We start from the raw sequence: 17,554 nt of genomic DNA, 5'->3' as shown, positions 1-17,554 counted from the left end.
GGTAGGAGAAACCAGGTTAGCATTGTGTTAGTAGCTATAGTTATGTTCCTGGGAAATGTCAATCAGATGTAATCCAGTTTGGTGAATGTTGTTATTGCAGGAAGAATTGCTAGTGCAAAACAAAGAGTGATAGATTTAGTATCTGAAAGCAGTTAACAACTGAGTAGCTATTGGTGTCATGTGAGACAAACTGGTTTGTGATGTTGTTGTCTATTCCAAAATCTTGAAGCTTGCTAGTGTTTTGTGTCTAGACTGGCTCTGTATCTGCTTATGTGGTAGAGCTTCTGTGTATGTGACATAATGAATACTGCATGCAGATATTGTCCAATCTTTCTCCTAGACACAGGATGAGAGGTACATCAGCTGCAATTATGAACAGCATCGACTTGTATGACATTGATGGGATTCAAAGTGCTGTCACTGCAGGTGACACCTCACCAGATTCTTAACTGAAGCATATCTGCCTGTGTAATGAGCCACTGCCCTTCAGCTAAAAACCAACTATTACAGCAAATCTGTGGTGAAGCAGCATGTCATGTACAAATTTCACTGGTGTGACCCACAAAGTATTTTCCCACATGTCTGGCAATCAGCCACTACATATAGTTACCTAAATTAATTTCAAAGGTGTTAGTTAATGAATACCACAACACTGAAGTGTTTAGAAAGCAGACCAGTATGCTAATATTAACATACAGTGTTATATGTTAATATTAGCATACTGGTCTGCTTTCTAAACACTTCAATGTTGTGGTATTCATTGGCTGACACTTTTGAAATTAATTTAGGTAACTATATGTAGTGGCTGATTGCCAGACATGTGGGAAAATACTTTGTGGGTCACACCATCGAAATTTGTACATGACATGCTGATTCACCACAGATTTGCTGTAATAGTTGGTTTTTAGGTGACGGGCAGTGTCTTATTTCACAGGCAGATGTGCTTCAGTTAAGAATCTGATGAGGTGTCACCTGCAGTCTGTATTATGAGGGCTGCAGCTGGATAGCAAGGCCACTAGGAAAGTTACTTGAAACATAATGTTAAATGAACTTCCTGTAAAGGGGTAGCTTGCACACTTAATGATTAAAGAGACATCTTCCTTCACATGTTTATTTATGCTGCTGAAACAATTATGGCATCAGCTACAGCCATGAAGATGAATAGAGATAAATGTTGTGGGTCTGTGTGCAGACAGTATGTGATAGTGGCATACAGGCACCAGAAGCTTTGTAGGCGTTAGAGAAAAATAAATATTAGGTAATGCAAGCTAATGTTAGAGCGCTAGAGTGTATTTAAGCAGTAGTCTGAGTGAAACTATGTGAGTGAGAAAGATTTGGAACATGCAGCTATCTTGTGTAAAGATGATGTAAGGTTTCCAAATGTTGTGTGTGGCAGTAGGTGAGTGTTATGAAATGACATGATTGAGACAGTAGGAAGAGATGTTGTGACAGCTGAGTGTGATACTGAGGAAGAGAAGAGGCTTTTGCCTGTGCTAGGCTTAGTCTTAATCTTAGGCTTAGACTGGCTGTGATTTGTGTCAGGTTTGCCAATGAGCTGAAGGGGTGCTAGTGACATGTACTTGTGTCAGTGTAGTTGTGGTTTTGGTGTGCTTGCTGACTTGTTATTAGAGTGACGTTTTAGATGTGCATTGGTGATGTAAGGGATAGGTTTATCGCCAGTTTTATCATGTTCTGTTGTGAATGAAAGAGAGTGGAGGAGAACTGCGTAAATGGAGAGCATAGTTTGTGACAAGTGGGTGCAGATATGAAGCGAAACTTGTGTAGGTGGCTGAGGGTATTAGCAGCTGATGTGAGACATGAGAGAGTGAGATTGCGAAAAAAATGTGGAACGCTTCACGATTTTGCGTGTCATCCTTGCGCAGGGGCCATGCTAATCTTCTCTGTATCGTTCCAATTTTAGTATATGTACCGCCGAAGCGAGTACATTCGAGGAGCCCTCAGAAACTGTATATATAGTTATGGCGTCGCGTCAAACATGGTTCGGCTTGGACGTAGCTTTACGCAGCTCTGGCGAGGAACACAAGGCCTGCCGAGTGCTAATCTGTCAATTAATTACTGCGAGGTGTCGTTATTAGTAAGTGGCAGCTCTGTCAACTGTATTATTTGGCAGTATTGGCTGTAAAACTTAGATCGTAGAGTCGCTTGCTCTCGCAGCATCCACCCAGAGCAGCAGCAGCTTCACACAGCTGCCGCTAGGCGGCAGCAAGACGTGTTGGCACCTATTGACGCCATGTTCTTACATCCCGAATTTAGTGTCTTACAGGCATACCTATGAAACACACTTCTCTAATGTGTGGGATAAATGACTCTGATTGGAACTGGTAGCAGGTCTTCAAGACTCTCAAAAAAAGTGAATAATTTTGCGAAACTGTCTTCACTGCTAACACAAATTTCATTACTCTTGCAGTGGTACTTTCTTATGATACTAATCGATTTAAAGACAGAGTCGCATATGTAAGGCAACTTTTAACTCACACATCAAGTACACCACAAGAAGACACAGTCTGTGACCATGTAAATTATTGAGTAACTCCACAGACACCAAGCATGGTCCTATTCATCCAATGGCGCCAGAAGACAATTGTGACTGCAACAAGAGACACAGTAGCCTCACGAACCATTAAAAACAGCATTCATATTGCACACTTTGAAACACAGCAGTGTAGGTCATTACTAGGGCATGGATGGGTGAATGCGAGTTGTGTGAGGAATGATGGACATAGTTCCGTTTTCAGTACAATACCAGGTGATATATTTGTGTTGATCCAAGTTTACACAGGGCAGATCTACTTGACAACAGTGAAACACTGTGATGGAGATGTGTGAATGAGCCTAAAATATTGAGGGGACTTGTGGTAGGAGAAACCAGGTTAGCATTGTGTTAGTAGCTTTAGTTATGTTCCTGGGAAATGTCAATCAGATGTAATCCAGTTTGGTGAATGTTGTTATTGCAGGAAGAATTGCTAGTGCAAAACAAAGAGTGATAGATTTAGTATCTGAAAGCAGTTAACAACTGAGTAGCTATTGGTGTCATGTGAGACAAACTGGTTTGTGATGTTGTTGTCTATTCCAAAATCTTGAAGCTTGCTAGTGTTTTGTGTCTAGACTGGCTCTGTATCTGCTTATGTGGTAGAGCTTCTGTGTATGTGACATAATGAATATTGCATCCAGAGATTGTCCAATCTTTCTCCTAGACACAGGATGAGAGGTGCATCAGCTACAATTATGAACAGCATCGACTTGTATGACATTGACGGGATTCAAAGTGCTGTCACTGCAGGTGACACCTCACCAGATTCTTAACTGAAGCATATCTGCCTGTGTAATGAGCCACTGCCCTTCACCTAAAAACCAACTATTACAGCAAATCTGTAGTGAAGCAGCATGTCATGTACAAATTTCACTGGTGTGACCCACAAAGTATTTTCCCACATGTCTGGCAATCAGCCACTACATATAGTTACCTAAATTAATTTCAAAGGTGTCAGTTAATGAATACCACAACACTGAAGTGTTTAGAAAGCAGACCAGTATGCTAATATTAACATACAGTGTTATATGTTAATATTAGCATACTGGTCTGCTTTCTAAACACTTCAATGTTGTGGTATTCATTGGCTGACACTTTTGAAATTAATTTAGGTAACTATATGTAGTGGCTGATTGCCAGACATGTGGGAAAATACTTTGTGGGTCACACCATCGAAATTTGTACATGACATGCTGATTCACCACAGATTTGCTGTAATAGTTGGTTTTTAGGTGACGGGCAGTGTCTTATTTCACAGGCAGATGTGCTTCAGTTAAGAATCTGATGAGGTGTCACCTGCAGTCTGTATTATGAGGGCTGCAGCTGGATAGCAAGGCCACTAGGAAAGTTACTTGAAACATAATGTTAAATGAACTTCCTGTAAAGGGGTAGCTTGCACACTTAATGATTAAAGAGACATCTTCCTTCACATGTTTATTTATGCTGCTGAAACAATTATGGCATCAGCTACAGCCATGAAGATGAATAGAGATAAATGTTGTGGGTCTGTGTGCAGACAGTATGTGATAGTGGCATACAGGCACCAGAAGCTTTGTAGGCGTTAGAGAAAAATAAATATTAGGTAATGCAAGCTAATGTTAGAGCGCTAGAGTGTATTTAAGCAGTAGTCTGAGTGAAACTATGTGAGTGAGAAAGATTTGGAACATGCAGCTATCTTGTGTAAAGTTGATGTAAGGTTTCCAAATGTTGTGTGTGGCAGTAGGTGTGTGTTATGAAATGACGTGATTGAGACAGTAGGAAGAGATGTTGTGACAGCTGAGTGTGATACTGAGGAAGAGAAGAGGCTTTTGCCTGTGCTAGGCTTAGTCTTAATCTTAGGCTTAGACTGGCTGTGATTTGTGTCAGGTTTGCCAATGAGCTGAAAGGGTGCTAGTGACATGTACTTGTGTCAGTGTAGTTGTGGTTTTGGTGTGCTTGCTGACTTGTTATTAGAGTGACGTTTTAGATGTGCATTGGTGATGTAAGGGATAGGTTTATCGCCAGTTTTATCATGTTCTGTTGTGAATGAAAGAGAGTGGAGGAGAACTGCGTAAATGGAGAGCATAGTTTGTGACAAGTGGGTGCAGATATGAAGCGAAACTTGTGTAGGTGGCTGAGGGTATTAGCCGCTGATGTGAGACATGAGAGAGTGAGATTGCGAAAAAAATGTGGAACGCTTCACGATTTTGCGTGTCATCCTTGCGCAGGGGCCATGCTAATCTTCTCTGTATCGTTCCAATTTTAGTATATGTACCGCCGAAGCGAGTACATTCGAGGAGCCCTCTGAAATTGTATATATAGTTATGGCGTCGCGTCAAACATGGTTCGGCTTGGACGTAGCTTTACGCAGCTCTGGCGAGGAACACAAGGCCTGCCGAGTGCTAATCTGTCAATTAATTACTGCGAGGTGTCGTTATTAGTAAGTGGCAGCTCTGTCAACTGTATTATTTGGCAGTATTGGATGTAAAACTTAGATCGTAGAGTCGCTTGCTCTCGCAGCATCCACCCAGAGCAGCAGCAGCTTCACACAGCTGCCGCTAGGCGGCAGCAAGACGTGTTGGCACCTATTGACGCCATGTTCTTACATCCCGAATTTAGTGTCTTACAGGGATACCTATGAAGCACACTTCTCTAATGTGTGGGATAAATGACTCTGATTGGAGCTGGTAGCAGGTCTTCAAGACTCTCAAAACAAGTGAATATTTTTGCGAAACTGTCTTCACTGCTAACACAAATTTCATTACTCTTGCAGTGGTACTTTCTTATGATACTAATCGATTTAATGACTGAGTCGCATATGTAAGGCAACTTTTAACTCACACATCAAGTACACCACAAGAAGACACAGTCTGTGACCATGTAAATTATTGAGTAACTCCACAGGCACCAAGCATGGTCCTATTCATCCAATGGCGCCAGAAGACAATTGTGACTGCAACAAGAGACACAGTAGCCTCACGAACCATTAAAAACAGCATTCATATTGCACACTTTGAAACACAGCAGTGTAGGTCATTACTAGGGCATGGATGGGTGAATGCGAGTTGTGTGAGGAATGATGGACATAGATCCGTTTTCAGTACAATACCAGGTGATATATTTGTGTTGATCCAAGTTTACACAGGGCAGGTCTACTTGACAACAGTGAAACACTGTGATGGAGATGTGTGAATGAGCCTAAAATATTGAGGGGTTTTGTGGTAGGAGAAACCAGGTTAGCATTGTGTTAGTAGCTATAGTTATGTTCCTGGGAAATGTCAATCAGATGTAATCCAGTTTGGTGAATGTTGTTATTGCAGGAAGAATTGCTAGTGCAAAACAAAGAGTGATAGATTTAGTATCTGAAAGCAGTTAACAACTGAGTAGCTATTGGTGTCATGTGAGACAAACTGGTTTGTGATGTTGTTGTCTATTCCAAAATCTTGAAGCTTGCTAGTGTTTTGTGTCTAGACTGGCTCTGTATCTGCTTATGTGGTAGAGCTTCTGTGTATGTGACATAATGAATACTGCATGCAGATATTGTCCAATCTTTCTCCTAGACACAGGATGAGAGGTACATCAGCTGCAATTATGAACAGCATCGACTTGTATGACATTGATGGGATTCAAAGTGCTGTCACTGCAGGTGACACCTCACCAGATTCTTAACTGAAGCATATCTGCCTGTGTAATGAGCCACTGCCCTTCAGCTAAAAACCAACTATTACAGCAAATCTGTGGTGAAGCAGCATGTCATGTACAAATTTCACTGGTGTGACCCACAAAGTATTTTCCCACATGTCTGGCAATCAGCCACTACATATAGTTACCTAAATTAATTTCAAAGGTGTTAGTTAATGAATACCACAACACTGAAGTGTTTAGAAAGCAGACCAGTATGCTAATATTAACATACAGTGTTATATGTTAATATTAGCATACTGGTCTGCTTTCTAAACACTTCAATGTTGTGGTATTCATTGGCTGACACTTTTGAAATTAATTTAGGTAACTATATGTAGTGGCTGATTGCCAGACATGTGGGAAAATACTTTGTGGGTCACACCATCGAAATTTGTACATGACATGCTGATTCACCACAGATTTGCTGTAATAGTTGGTTTTTAGGTGACGGGCAGTGTCTTATTTCACAGGCAGATGTGCTTCAGTTAAGAATCTGATGAGGTGTCACCTGCAGTCTGTATTATGAGGGCTGCAGCTGGATAGCAAGGCCACTAGGAAAGTTACTTGAAACATAATGTTAAATGAACTTCCTGTAAAGGGGTAGCTTGCACACTTAATGATTAAAGAGACATCTTCCTTCACATGTTTATTTATGCTGCTGAAACAATTATGGCATCAGCTACAGCCATGAAGATGAATAGAGATAAATGTTGTGGGTCTGTGTGCAGACAGTATGTGATAGTGGCATACAGGCACCAGAAGCTTTGTAGGCGTTAGAGAAAAATAAATATTAGGTAATGCAAGCTAATGTTAGAGCGCTAGAGTGTATTTAAGCAGTAGTCTGAGTGAAACTATGTGAGTGAGAAAGATTTGGAACATGCAGCTATCTTGTGTAAAGTTGATGTAAGGTTTCCAAATGTTGTGTGTGGCAGTAGGTGTGTGTTATGAAATGACGTGATTGAGACAGTAGGAAGAGATGTTGTGACAGCTGAGTGTGATACTGAGGAAGAGAAGAGGCTTTTGCCTGTGCTAGGCTTAGTCTTAATCTTAGGCTTAGACTGGCTGTGATTTGTGTCAGGTTTGCCAATGAGCTGAAAGGGTGCTAGTGACATGTACTTGTGTCAGTGTAGTTGTGGTTTTGGTGTGCTTGCTGACTTGTTATTAGAGTGACGTTTTAGATGTGCATTGGTGATGTAAGGGATAGGTTTATCGCCAGTTTTATCATGTTCTGTTGTGAATGAAAGAGAGTGGAGGAGAACTGCGTAAATGGAGAGCATAGTTTGTGACAAGTGGGTGCAGATATGAAGCGAAACTTGTGTAGGTGGCTGAGGGTATTAGCCGCTGATGTGAGACATGAGAGAGTGAGATTGCGAAAAAAATGTGGAACGCTTCACGATTTTGCGTGTCATCCTTGCGCAGGGGCCATGCTAATCTTCTCTGTATCGTTCCAATTTTAGTATATGTACCGCCGAAGCGAGTACATTCGAGGAGCCCTCTGAAATTGTATATATAGTTATGGCGTCGCGTCAAACATGGTTCGGCTTGGACGTAGCTTTACGCAGCTCTGGCGAGGAACACAAGGCCTGCCGAGTGCTAATCTGTCAATTAATTACTGCGAGGTGTCGTTATTAGTAAGTGGCAGCTCTGTCAACTGTATTATTTGGCAGTATTGGATGTAAAACTTAGATCGTAGAGTCGCTTGCTCTCGCAGCATCCACCCAGAGCAGCAGCAGCTTCACACAGCTGCCGCTAGGCGGCAGCAAGACGTGTTGGCACCTATTGACGCCATGTTCTTACATCCCGAATTTAGTGTCTTACAGGGATACCTATGAAGCACACTTCTCTAATGTGTGGGATAAATGACTCTGATTGGAGCTGGTAGCAGGTCTTCAAGACTCTCAAAACAAGTGAATATTTTTGCGAAACTGTCTTCACTGCTAACACAAATTTCATTACTCTTGCAGTGGTACTTTCTTATGATACTAATCGATTTAATGACTGAGTCGCATATGTAAGGCAACTTTTAACTCACACATCAAGTACACCACAAGAAGACACAGTCTGTGACCATGTAAATTATTGAGTAACTCCACAGGCACCAAGCATGGTCCTATTCATCCAATGGCGCCAGAAGACAATTGTGACTGCAACAAGAGACACAGTAGCCTCACGAACCATTAAAAACAGCATTCATATTGCACACTTTGAAACACAGCAGTGTAGGTCATTACTAGGGCATGGATGGGTGAATGCGAGTTGTGTGAGGAATGATGGACATAGATCCGTTTTCAGTACAATACCAGGTGATATATTTGTGTTGATCCAAGTTTACACAGGGCAGGTCTACTTGACAACAGTGAAACACTGTGATGGAGATGTGTGAATGAGCCTAAAATATTGAGGGGTTTTGTGGTAGGAGAAACCAGGTTAGCATTGTGTTAGTAGCTATAGTTATGTTCCTGGGAAATGTCAATCAGATGTAATCCAGTTTGGTGAATGTTGTTATTGCAGGAAGAATTGCTAGTGCAAAACAAAGAGTGATAGATTTAGTATCTGAAAGCAGTTAACAACTGAGTAGCTATTGGTGTCATGTGAGACAAACTGGTTTGTGATGTTGTTGTCTATTCCAAAATCTTGAAGCTTGCTAGTGTTTTGTGTCTAGACTGGCTCTGTATCTGCTTATGTGGTAGAGCTTCTGTGTATGTGACATAATGAATACTGCATGCAGATATTGTCCAATCTTTCTCCTAGACACAGGATGAGAGGTACATCAGCTGCAATTATGAACAGCATCGACTTGTATGACATTGATGGGATTCAAAGTGCTGTCACTGCAGGTGACACCTCACCAGATTCTTAACTGAAGCATATCTGCCTGTGTAATGAGCCACTGCCCTTCAGCTAAAAACCAACTATTACAGCAAATCTGTGGTGAAGCAGCATGTCATGTACAAATTTCACTGGTGTGACCCACAAAGTATTTTCCCACATGTCTGGCAATCAGCCACTACATATAGTTACCTAAATTAATTTCAAAGGTGTTAGTTAATGAATACCACAACACTGAAGTCTTTAGAAAGCAGACCAGTATGCTAATATTAACATACAGTGTTATATGTTAATATTAGCATACTGGTCTGCTTTCTAAACACTTCAATGTTGTGGTATTCATTGGCTGACACTTTTGAAATTAATTTAGGTAACTATATGTAGTGGCTGATTGCCAGACATGTGGGAAAATACTTTGTGGGTCACACCATCGAAATTTGTACATGACATGCTGATTCACCACAGATTTGCTGTAATAGTTGGTTTTTAGGTGACGGGCAGTGTCTTATTTCACAGGCAGATGTGCTTCAGTTAAGAATCTGATGAGGTGTCACCTGCAGTCTGTATTATGAGGGCTGCAGCTGGATAGCAAGGCCACTAGGAAAGTTACTTGAAACATAATGTTAAATGAACTTCCTGTAAAGGGGTAGCTTGCACACTTAATGATTAAAGAGACATCTTCCTTCACATGTTTATTTATGCTGCTGAAACAATTATGGCATCAGCTACAGCCATGAAGATGAATAGAGATAAATGTTGTGGGTCTGTGTGCAGACAGTATGTGATAGTGGCATACAGGCACCAGAAGCTTTGTAGGCGTTAGAGAAAAATAAATATTAGGTAATGCAAGCTAATGTTAGAGCGCTAGAGTGTATTTAAGCAGTAGTCTGAGTGAAACTATGTGAGTGAGAAAGATTTGGAACATGCAGCTATCTTGTGTAAAGTTGATGTAAGGTTTCCAAATGTTGTGTGTGGCAGTAGGTGTGTGTTATGAAATGACATGATTGAGACAGTAGGAAGAGATGTTGTGACAGCTGAGTGTGATACTGAGGAAGAGAAGAGGCTTTTGCCTGTGCTAGGCTTAGTCTTAATCTTAGGCTTAGACTGGCTGTGATTTGTGTCAGGTTTGCCAATGAGCTGAAGGGGTGCTAGTGACATGTACTTGTGTCAGTGTAGTTGTGGTTTTGGTGTGCTTGCTGACTTGTTATTAGAGTGACGTTTTAGATGTGCATTGGTGATGTAAGGGATAGGTTTATCGCCAGTTTTATCATGTTCTGTTGTGAATGAAAGAGAGTGGAGGAGAACTGCGTAAATGGAGAGCATAGTTTGTGACAAGTGGGTGCAGATATGAAGCGAAACTTGTGTAGGTGGCTGAGGGTATTAGCAGCTGATGTGAGACATGAGGGAGTGAGATTGCGAAAAAAATGTGGAACGCTTCACGATTTTGCGTGTCATCCTTGTGCAGGGGCCATGCTAATCTTCTCTGTATCGTTCCAATTTTAGTATATGTACCGCCGAAGCGAGTACATTCGAGGAGCCCTCAGAAACTGTATATATAGTTATGGCGTCGCGTCAAACATGGTTCGGCTTGGACGTAGCTTTACGCAGCTCTGGCGAGGAACACAAGGCCTGCCGAGTGCTAATCTGTCAATTAATTACTGCGAGGTGTCGTTATTAGTAAGTGGCAGCTCTGTCAACTGTATTATTTGGCAGTATTGGATGTAAAACTTAGATCGTAGAGTCGCTTGCTCTCGCAGCATCCACCCAGAGCAGCAGCAGCTTCACACAGCTGCCGCTAGGCGGCAGCAAGACGTGTTGGCACCTATTGACGCCATGTTCTTACATCCCGAATTTAGTGTCTTACAGGCATACCTATGAAACACACTTCTCTAATGTATGGGATAAATGACTCTGATTGGAGCTGGTAGCAGGTCTTCAAGACTCTCAAAACAAGTGAATATTTTTGCGAAACTGTCTTCACTGCTAACACAAATTTCATTACTCTTGCAGTGGTACTTTCTTATGATACTAATCGATTTAATGACAGAGTCGCATATGTAAGGCAACTTTTAACTCACACATCAAGTACACCACAAGAAGACACAGTCTGTGACCATGTAAATTATTGAGTAACTCCACAGACACCAAGCATGGTCCTATTCATCCAATGGCGCCAGATGACAATTGTGACTGCAACAAGAGACACAGTAGCCTCACGAACCATTAAAAACAGCATTCATATTGCACACTTTGAAACACAGCAGTGTAGGTCATTACTAGGGCATGGATGGGTGAATGCGAGTTGTGTGAGGAATGATGGACATAGTTCCGTTTTCAGTACAATACCAGGTGATATATTTGTGTTGATCCAAGTTTACACAGGGCAGGTCTACTTGACAACAGTGAAACACTGTGATGGAGATGTGTGAATGAGCCTAAAATATTGAGGGGACTTGTGGTAGGAGAAACCAGGTTAGCATTGTGTTAGTAGCTATAGTTATGTTCCTGGGAAATGTCAATCAGATGTAATCCAGTTTGGTGAATGTTGTTATTGCAGGAAGAATTGCTAGTGCAAAACAAAGAGTGATAGATTTAGTATCTGAAAGCAGTTAACAACTGAGTAGCTATTGGTGTCATGTGAGACAAACTGGTTTGTGATGTTGTTGTCTATTCCAAAATCTTGAAGCTTGCTAGTGTTTTGTGTCTAGACTGGCTCTGTATCTGCTTATGTGGTAGAGCTTCTGTGTATGTGACATAATGAATATTGCATGCAGATATTGTCCAATCTTTCTCCTAGACACAGGATGAGAGGTGCATCAGCTGCAATTATGAACAGCATCGACTTGTATGACATTGATGGGATTCAAAGTGCTGTCACTGCAGGTGACACCTCACCAGATTCTTAACTGAAGCATATCTGCCTGTGTAATGAGCCACTGCCCTTCAGCTAAAAACCAACTATTACAGCAAATCTGTGGTGAAGCAGCATGTCATGTACAAATTTCACTGGTGTGACCCACAAAGTATTTTCCCACATGTCTGGCAATCAGCCACTACATATAGTTACCTAAATTAATTTCAAAGGTGTCTGTTAATGAATACCACAACACTGAAGTGTTTAGAAAGCAGACCAGTATGCTAATATTAACATACAGTGTTATATGTTAATATTAGCATACTGGTCTGCTTTCTAAACACTTCAATGTTGTGGTATTCATTGGCTGACACTTTTGAAATTAATTTAGGTAACTATATGTAGTGGCTGATTGCCAGACATGTGGGAAAATACTTTGTGGGTCACACCATCGAAATTTGTACATGACATGCTGATTCACCACAGATTTTCTGTAATAGTTGGTTTTTAGGTGACGGGCAGTGTCTTATTTCACAGGCAGATGTGCTTCAGTTAAGAATCTGATGAGGTGTCACCTGCAGTCTGTATTATGAGGGCTGCAGCTGGATAGCAAGGCCACTAGGAAAGTTACTTGAAACATAATGTTAAATGAACTTCCTGTAAAGGGGTAGCTTGCACACTTAATGATTAAAGAGACATCTTCCTTCACATGTTTATTTATGCTGCTGAAACAATTATGGCATCAGCTACAGCCATGAAGATGAATAGAGATAAATGTTGTGGGTCTGTGTGCAGACAGTATGTGATAGTGGCATACAGGCACCAGAAGCTTTGTAGGCGTTAGAGAAAAATAAATATTAGGTAATGCAAGCTAATGTTAGAGCGCTAGAGTGTATTTAAGCAGTAGTCTGAGTGAAACTATGTGAGTGAGAAAGATTTGGAACATGCAGCTATCTTGTGTAAAGTTGATGTAAGGTTTCCAAATGTTGTGTGTGGCAGTAGGTGTGTGTTATGAAATGACATGATTGAGACAGTAGGAAGAGATGTTGTGACAGCTGAGTGTGATACTGAGGAAGAGAAGAGGCTTTTGCCTGTGCTAGGCTTAGTCTTAATCTTAGGCTTAGACTGGCTGTGATTTGTGTCAGGTTTGCCAATGAGCTGAAGGGGTGCTAGTGACATGTACTTGTGTCAGTGTAGTTGTGGTTTTGGTGTGCTTGCTGACTTGTTATTAGAGTGACGTTTTAGATGTGCATTGGTGATGTAAGGGATAGGTTTATCGCCAGTTTTATCATGTTCTGTTGTGAATGAAAGAGAGTGGAGGAGAACTGCGTAAATGGAGAGCATAGTTTGTGACAAGTGGGTGCAGATATGAAGCGAAACTTGTGTAGGTGGCTGAGGGTATTAGCAGCTGATGTGAGACATGAGGGAGTGAGATTGCGAAAAAAATGTGGAACGCTTCACGATTTTGCGTGTCATCCTTGTGCAGGGGCCATGCTAATCTTCTCTGTATCGTTCCAATTTTAGTATATGTACCGCCGAAGCGAGTACATTCGAGGAGCCCTCTGAAACTGTATATATAGTTATGGCGTCGCGTCAAACATGGTTCGGCTTGGACGTAGCTTTACGCAGCTCTGGCGAGGAACACAAGGCCTGCCGAGTGCTAATCTGTCAATTAATTACTGCGAGGTGTCGTTATTAGTAAGTGGCAGCTCTGTCAACTGTATTATTTGGCAGTATTGGATGTAAAACTTAGATCGTAGAGTCGCTTGCTCTCGCAGCATCCACCCAGAGCATCAGCAGCTTCACACAGCTGCCGCTAGGCGGCAGCAAGACGTGTTGGCACCTATTGACGCCATGTTCTTACATCCCGAATTTAGTGTCTTACAGGCATACCTATGAAACACACTTCTCTAATGTGTGGGATAAATGACTCTGATTGGAGCTGGTAGCAGGTCTTCAAGACTCTCAAAACAAGTGAATATTTTTGCGAAACTGTCTTCACTGCTAACACAAATTTCATTACTCTTGCAGTGGTACTTTCTTATGATACTAATCGATTTAATGACAGAGTCGCATATGTAAGGCAACTTTTAACTCACACATCAAGTACACCACAAGAAGACACAGTCTGTGACCATGTAAATTATTGAGTAACTCCACAGACACCAAGCATGGTCCTATTCATCCAATGGCGCCAGAAGACAATTGTGACTGCAACAAGAGACACAGTAGCCTCACGAACCATTAAAAACAGCATTCATATTGCACACTTTGAAACACAGCAGTGTAGGTCATTACTAGGGCATGGATGGGTGAATGCGAGTTGTGTGAGGAATGATGGACATAGTTCCGTTTTCAGTACAATACCAGGTGATATATTTGTGTTGATCCAAGTTTACACAGGGCAGGTCTACTTGACAACAGTGAAACACTGTGATGGAGATGTGTGAATGAGCCTAAAATATTGAGGGGACTTGTGGTAGGAGAAACCAGGTTAGCATTGTGTTAGTAGCTATAGTTATGTTCCTGGGAAATGTCAATCAGATGTAATCCAGTTTGGTGAATGTTGTTATTGCAGGAAGAATTGCTAGTGCAAAACAAAGAGTGATAGATTTAGTATCTGAAAGCAGTTAACAACTGAGTAGCTATTGGTGTCATGTGAGACAAACTGGTTTGTGATGTTGTTGTCTATTCCAAAATCTTGAAGCTTGCTAGTGTTTTGTGTCTAGACTGGCTCTGTATCTGCTTATGTGGTAGAGCTTCTGTGTATGTGACATAATGAATATTGCATGCAGAGATTGTCCAATCTTTCTCCTAGACACAGGATGAGAGGTGCATCAGCTGCAATTATGAACAGCATCGACTTGTATGACATTGATGGGATTCAAAGTGCTGTCACTGCAGGTGACACCTCACCAGATTCTTAACTGAAGCATATCTGCCTGTGTAATGAGCCACTGCCCTTCACCTAAAAACCAACTATTACAGCAAATCTGTGGTGAAGCAGCATGTCATGTACAAATTTCACTGGTGTGACCCACAAAGTATTTTCCCACATGTCTGGCAATCAGCCACTACATATAGTTACCTAAATTAATTTCAAAGGTGTCAGTTAATGAATACCACAACACTGAAGTGTTTAGAAAGCAGACCAGTATGCTAATATTAACATACAGTGTTATATGTTAATATTAGCATACTGGTCTGCTTTCTAAACACTTCAATGTTGTGGTATTCATTGGCTGACACTTTTGAAATTAATTTAGGTAACTATATGTAGTGGCTGATTGCCAGACATGTGGGAAAATACTTTGTGGGTCACACCATCGAAATTTGTACATGACATGCTGATTCACCACAGATTTGCTGTAATAGTTGGTTTTTAGGTGACGGGCAGTGTCTTATTTCACAGGCAGATGTGCTTCAGTTAAGAATCTGATGAGGTGTCACCTGCAGTCTGTATTATGAGGGCTGCAGCTGGATAGCAAGGCCACTAGGAAAGTTACTTGAAACATAATGTTAAATGAACTTCCTGTAAAGGGGTAGCTTGCACACTTAATGATTAAAGAGACATCTTCCTTCACATGTTTATTTATGCTGCTGAAACAATTATGGCATCAGCTACAGCCATGAAGATGAATAGAGATAAATGTTGTGGGTCTGTGTGCAGACAGTATGTGATAGTGGCATACAGGCACCAGAAGCTTTGTAGGCGTTAGAGAAAAATAAATATTAGGTAATGCAAGCTAATGTTAGAGCGCTAGAGTGTATTTAAGCAGTAGTCTGAGTGAAACTATGTGAGTGAGAAAGATTTGGAACATGCAGCTATCTTGTGTAAATTTGATGTAAGGTTTCCAAATGTTGTGTGTGGCAGTAGGTGTGTGTTATGAAATGACATGATTGAGACAGTAGGAAGAGATGTTGTGACAGCTGAGTGTGATACTGAGGAAGAGAAGAGGCTTTTGCCTGTGCTAGGCTTAGTCTTAATCTTAGGCTTAGACTGGCTGTGATTTGTGTCAGGTTTGCCAATGAGCTGAAGGGGTGCTAGTGACATGTACTTGTGTCAGTGTAGTTGTGGTTTTGGTGTGCTTGCTGACTTGTTATTAGAGTGACGTTTTAGATGTGCATTGGTGATGTAAGGGATAGGTTTATCGCCAGTTTTATCATGTTCTGTTGTGAATGAAAGAGAGTGGAGGAGAACTGCGTAAATGGAGAGCATAGTTTGTGACAAGTGGGTGCAGATATGAAGCGAAACTTGTGTAGGTGGCTGAGGGTATTAGCAGCTGATGTGAGACATGAGAGAGTGAGATTGCGAAAAAAATGTGGAACGCTTCACGATTTTGCGTGTCATCCTTGCGCAGGGGCCATGCTAATCTTCTCTGTATCGTTCCAACTTTAGTATATGTACCGCCGAAGCGAGTACATTCGAGGAGCCCTCTGAAACTGTATATATAGTTATGGCGTCGCGTCAAACATGGTTCGGCTTGGACGTAGCTTTACGCAGCTCTGGCGAGGAACACAAGGCCTGCCGAGTGCTAATCTGTCAACTAATTACTGCGAGGTGTCGTTATTAGTAAGTGGCAGCTCTGTCAACTGTATTATTTGGCAGTATTGGATGTAAAACTTAGATCGTAGAGTCGCTTGCTCTCGCAGCATCCACCCAGAGCAGCAGCAGCTTCACACAGCTGCCGCTAGGCGGCAGCAAGACGTGTTGGCACCTATTGACGCCATGTTCTTACATCCCGAATTTAGTGTCTTACAGGCATACCTATGAAACACACTTCTCTAATGTGTGGGATAAATGACTCTGATTGGAGCTGGTAGCAGGTCTTCAAGACTCTCAAAACAAGTGAATATTTTTGCGAAACTGTCTTCACTGCTAACACAAATTTCATTACTCTTGCAGTGGTACTTTCTTATGATACTAATCGATTTAATGACAGAGTCGCATATGTAAGGCAACTTTTAACTCACACATCAAGTACACCACAAGAAGACACAGTCTGTGACCATGTAAATTATTGAGTAACTCCACAGACACCAAGCATGGTCCTATTCATCCAATGGCGCCAGAAGACAATTGTGACTGCAACAAGAGACACAGTAGCCTCACGAACCATTAAAAACAGCATTCATATTGCACACTTTGAAACACAGCAGTGTAGGTCATTACTAGGGCATGGATGGGTAAATGCGAGTTGTGTGAGGAATGATGGACATAGTTCCGTTTTCAGTACAATACCAGGTGATATATTTGTGTTGATCCAAGTTTACACAGGGCAGGTCTACTTGACAACAGTGAAACACTGTGATGGAGATGTGTGAATGAGCCTAAAATATTGAGGGGACTTGTGGTAGGAGAAACCAGGTTAGCATTGTGTTAGTAGCTTTAGTTATGTTCCTGGGAAATGTCAATCAGATGTAATCCAGTTTGGTGAATGTTGTTATTGCAGGAAGAATTGCTAGTGCAAAACAAAGAGTGATAGATTTAGTATCTGAAAGCAGTTAACAACTGAGTAGCTATTGGTGTCATGTGAGACAAACTGGTTTGTGATGTTGTTGTCTATTCCAAAATCTTGAAGCTTGCTAGTGTTTTGTGTCTAGACTGGCTCTGTATCTGCTTATGTGGTAGAGCTTCTGTGTATATGACATAATGA

The 17,554-nt window shown here is 41.4% G+C and overlaps 6 non-coding genes across 6 annotated transcripts; all 6 read right to left on the bottom strand.

Annotated features, from left to right (window-relative positions):
- Nucleotides 1-1,838: 1,838 nt before the first annotated feature.
- Nucleotides 1,839-1,945, bottom strand: LOC126093377 (U6 spliceosomal RNA). The gene has a single exon (XR_007521543.1). It is a non-coding gene; the product is annotated as a U6 spliceosomal RNA (small nuclear RNA).
- A 2,768-nt stretch (nucleotides 1,946-4,713) lies between these two features.
- LOC126093376 (U6 spliceosomal RNA) lies at nucleotides 4,714-4,820 on the bottom strand. Its single transcript, XR_007521542.1, has one exon. It is a non-coding gene; the product is annotated as a U6 spliceosomal RNA (small nuclear RNA).
- A 2,768-nt stretch (nucleotides 4,821-7,588) lies between these two features.
- On the bottom strand, nucleotides 7,589-7,695 carry LOC126093375 (U6 spliceosomal RNA). Its single transcript, XR_007521541.1, has one exon. It is a non-coding gene; the product is annotated as a U6 spliceosomal RNA (small nuclear RNA).
- A 2,768-nt stretch (nucleotides 7,696-10,463) lies between these two features.
- LOC126093334 (U6 spliceosomal RNA) lies at nucleotides 10,464-10,570 on the bottom strand. The gene has a single exon (XR_007521506.1). It is a non-coding gene; the product is annotated as a U6 spliceosomal RNA (small nuclear RNA).
- A 2,768-nt stretch (nucleotides 10,571-13,338) lies between these two features.
- LOC126093333 (U6 spliceosomal RNA) lies at nucleotides 13,339-13,445 on the bottom strand. The gene has a single exon (XR_007521505.1). It is a non-coding gene; the product is annotated as a U6 spliceosomal RNA (small nuclear RNA).
- A 2,768-nt stretch (nucleotides 13,446-16,213) lies between these two features.
- LOC126093474 (U6 spliceosomal RNA) lies at nucleotides 16,214-16,320 on the bottom strand. The gene has a single exon (XR_007521627.1). It is a non-coding gene; the product is annotated as a U6 spliceosomal RNA (small nuclear RNA).
- Between the last annotated feature and the right edge of the window lie 1,234 nt (nucleotides 16,321-17,554).

This window comes from Schistocerca cancellata, chromosome 7 (assembly GCF_023864275.1).
Source record: "Schistocerca cancellata isolate TAMUIC-IGC-003103 chromosome 7, iqSchCanc2.1, whole genome shotgun sequence".
NCBI classification, from domain to species: Eukaryota; Metazoa; Arthropoda; class Insecta; order Orthoptera; family Acrididae; genus Schistocerca; species Schistocerca cancellata.
Note: the sequence above shows the minus strand (reverse complement) of the source record. Positions and strands in the feature narration are given on the sequence as shown.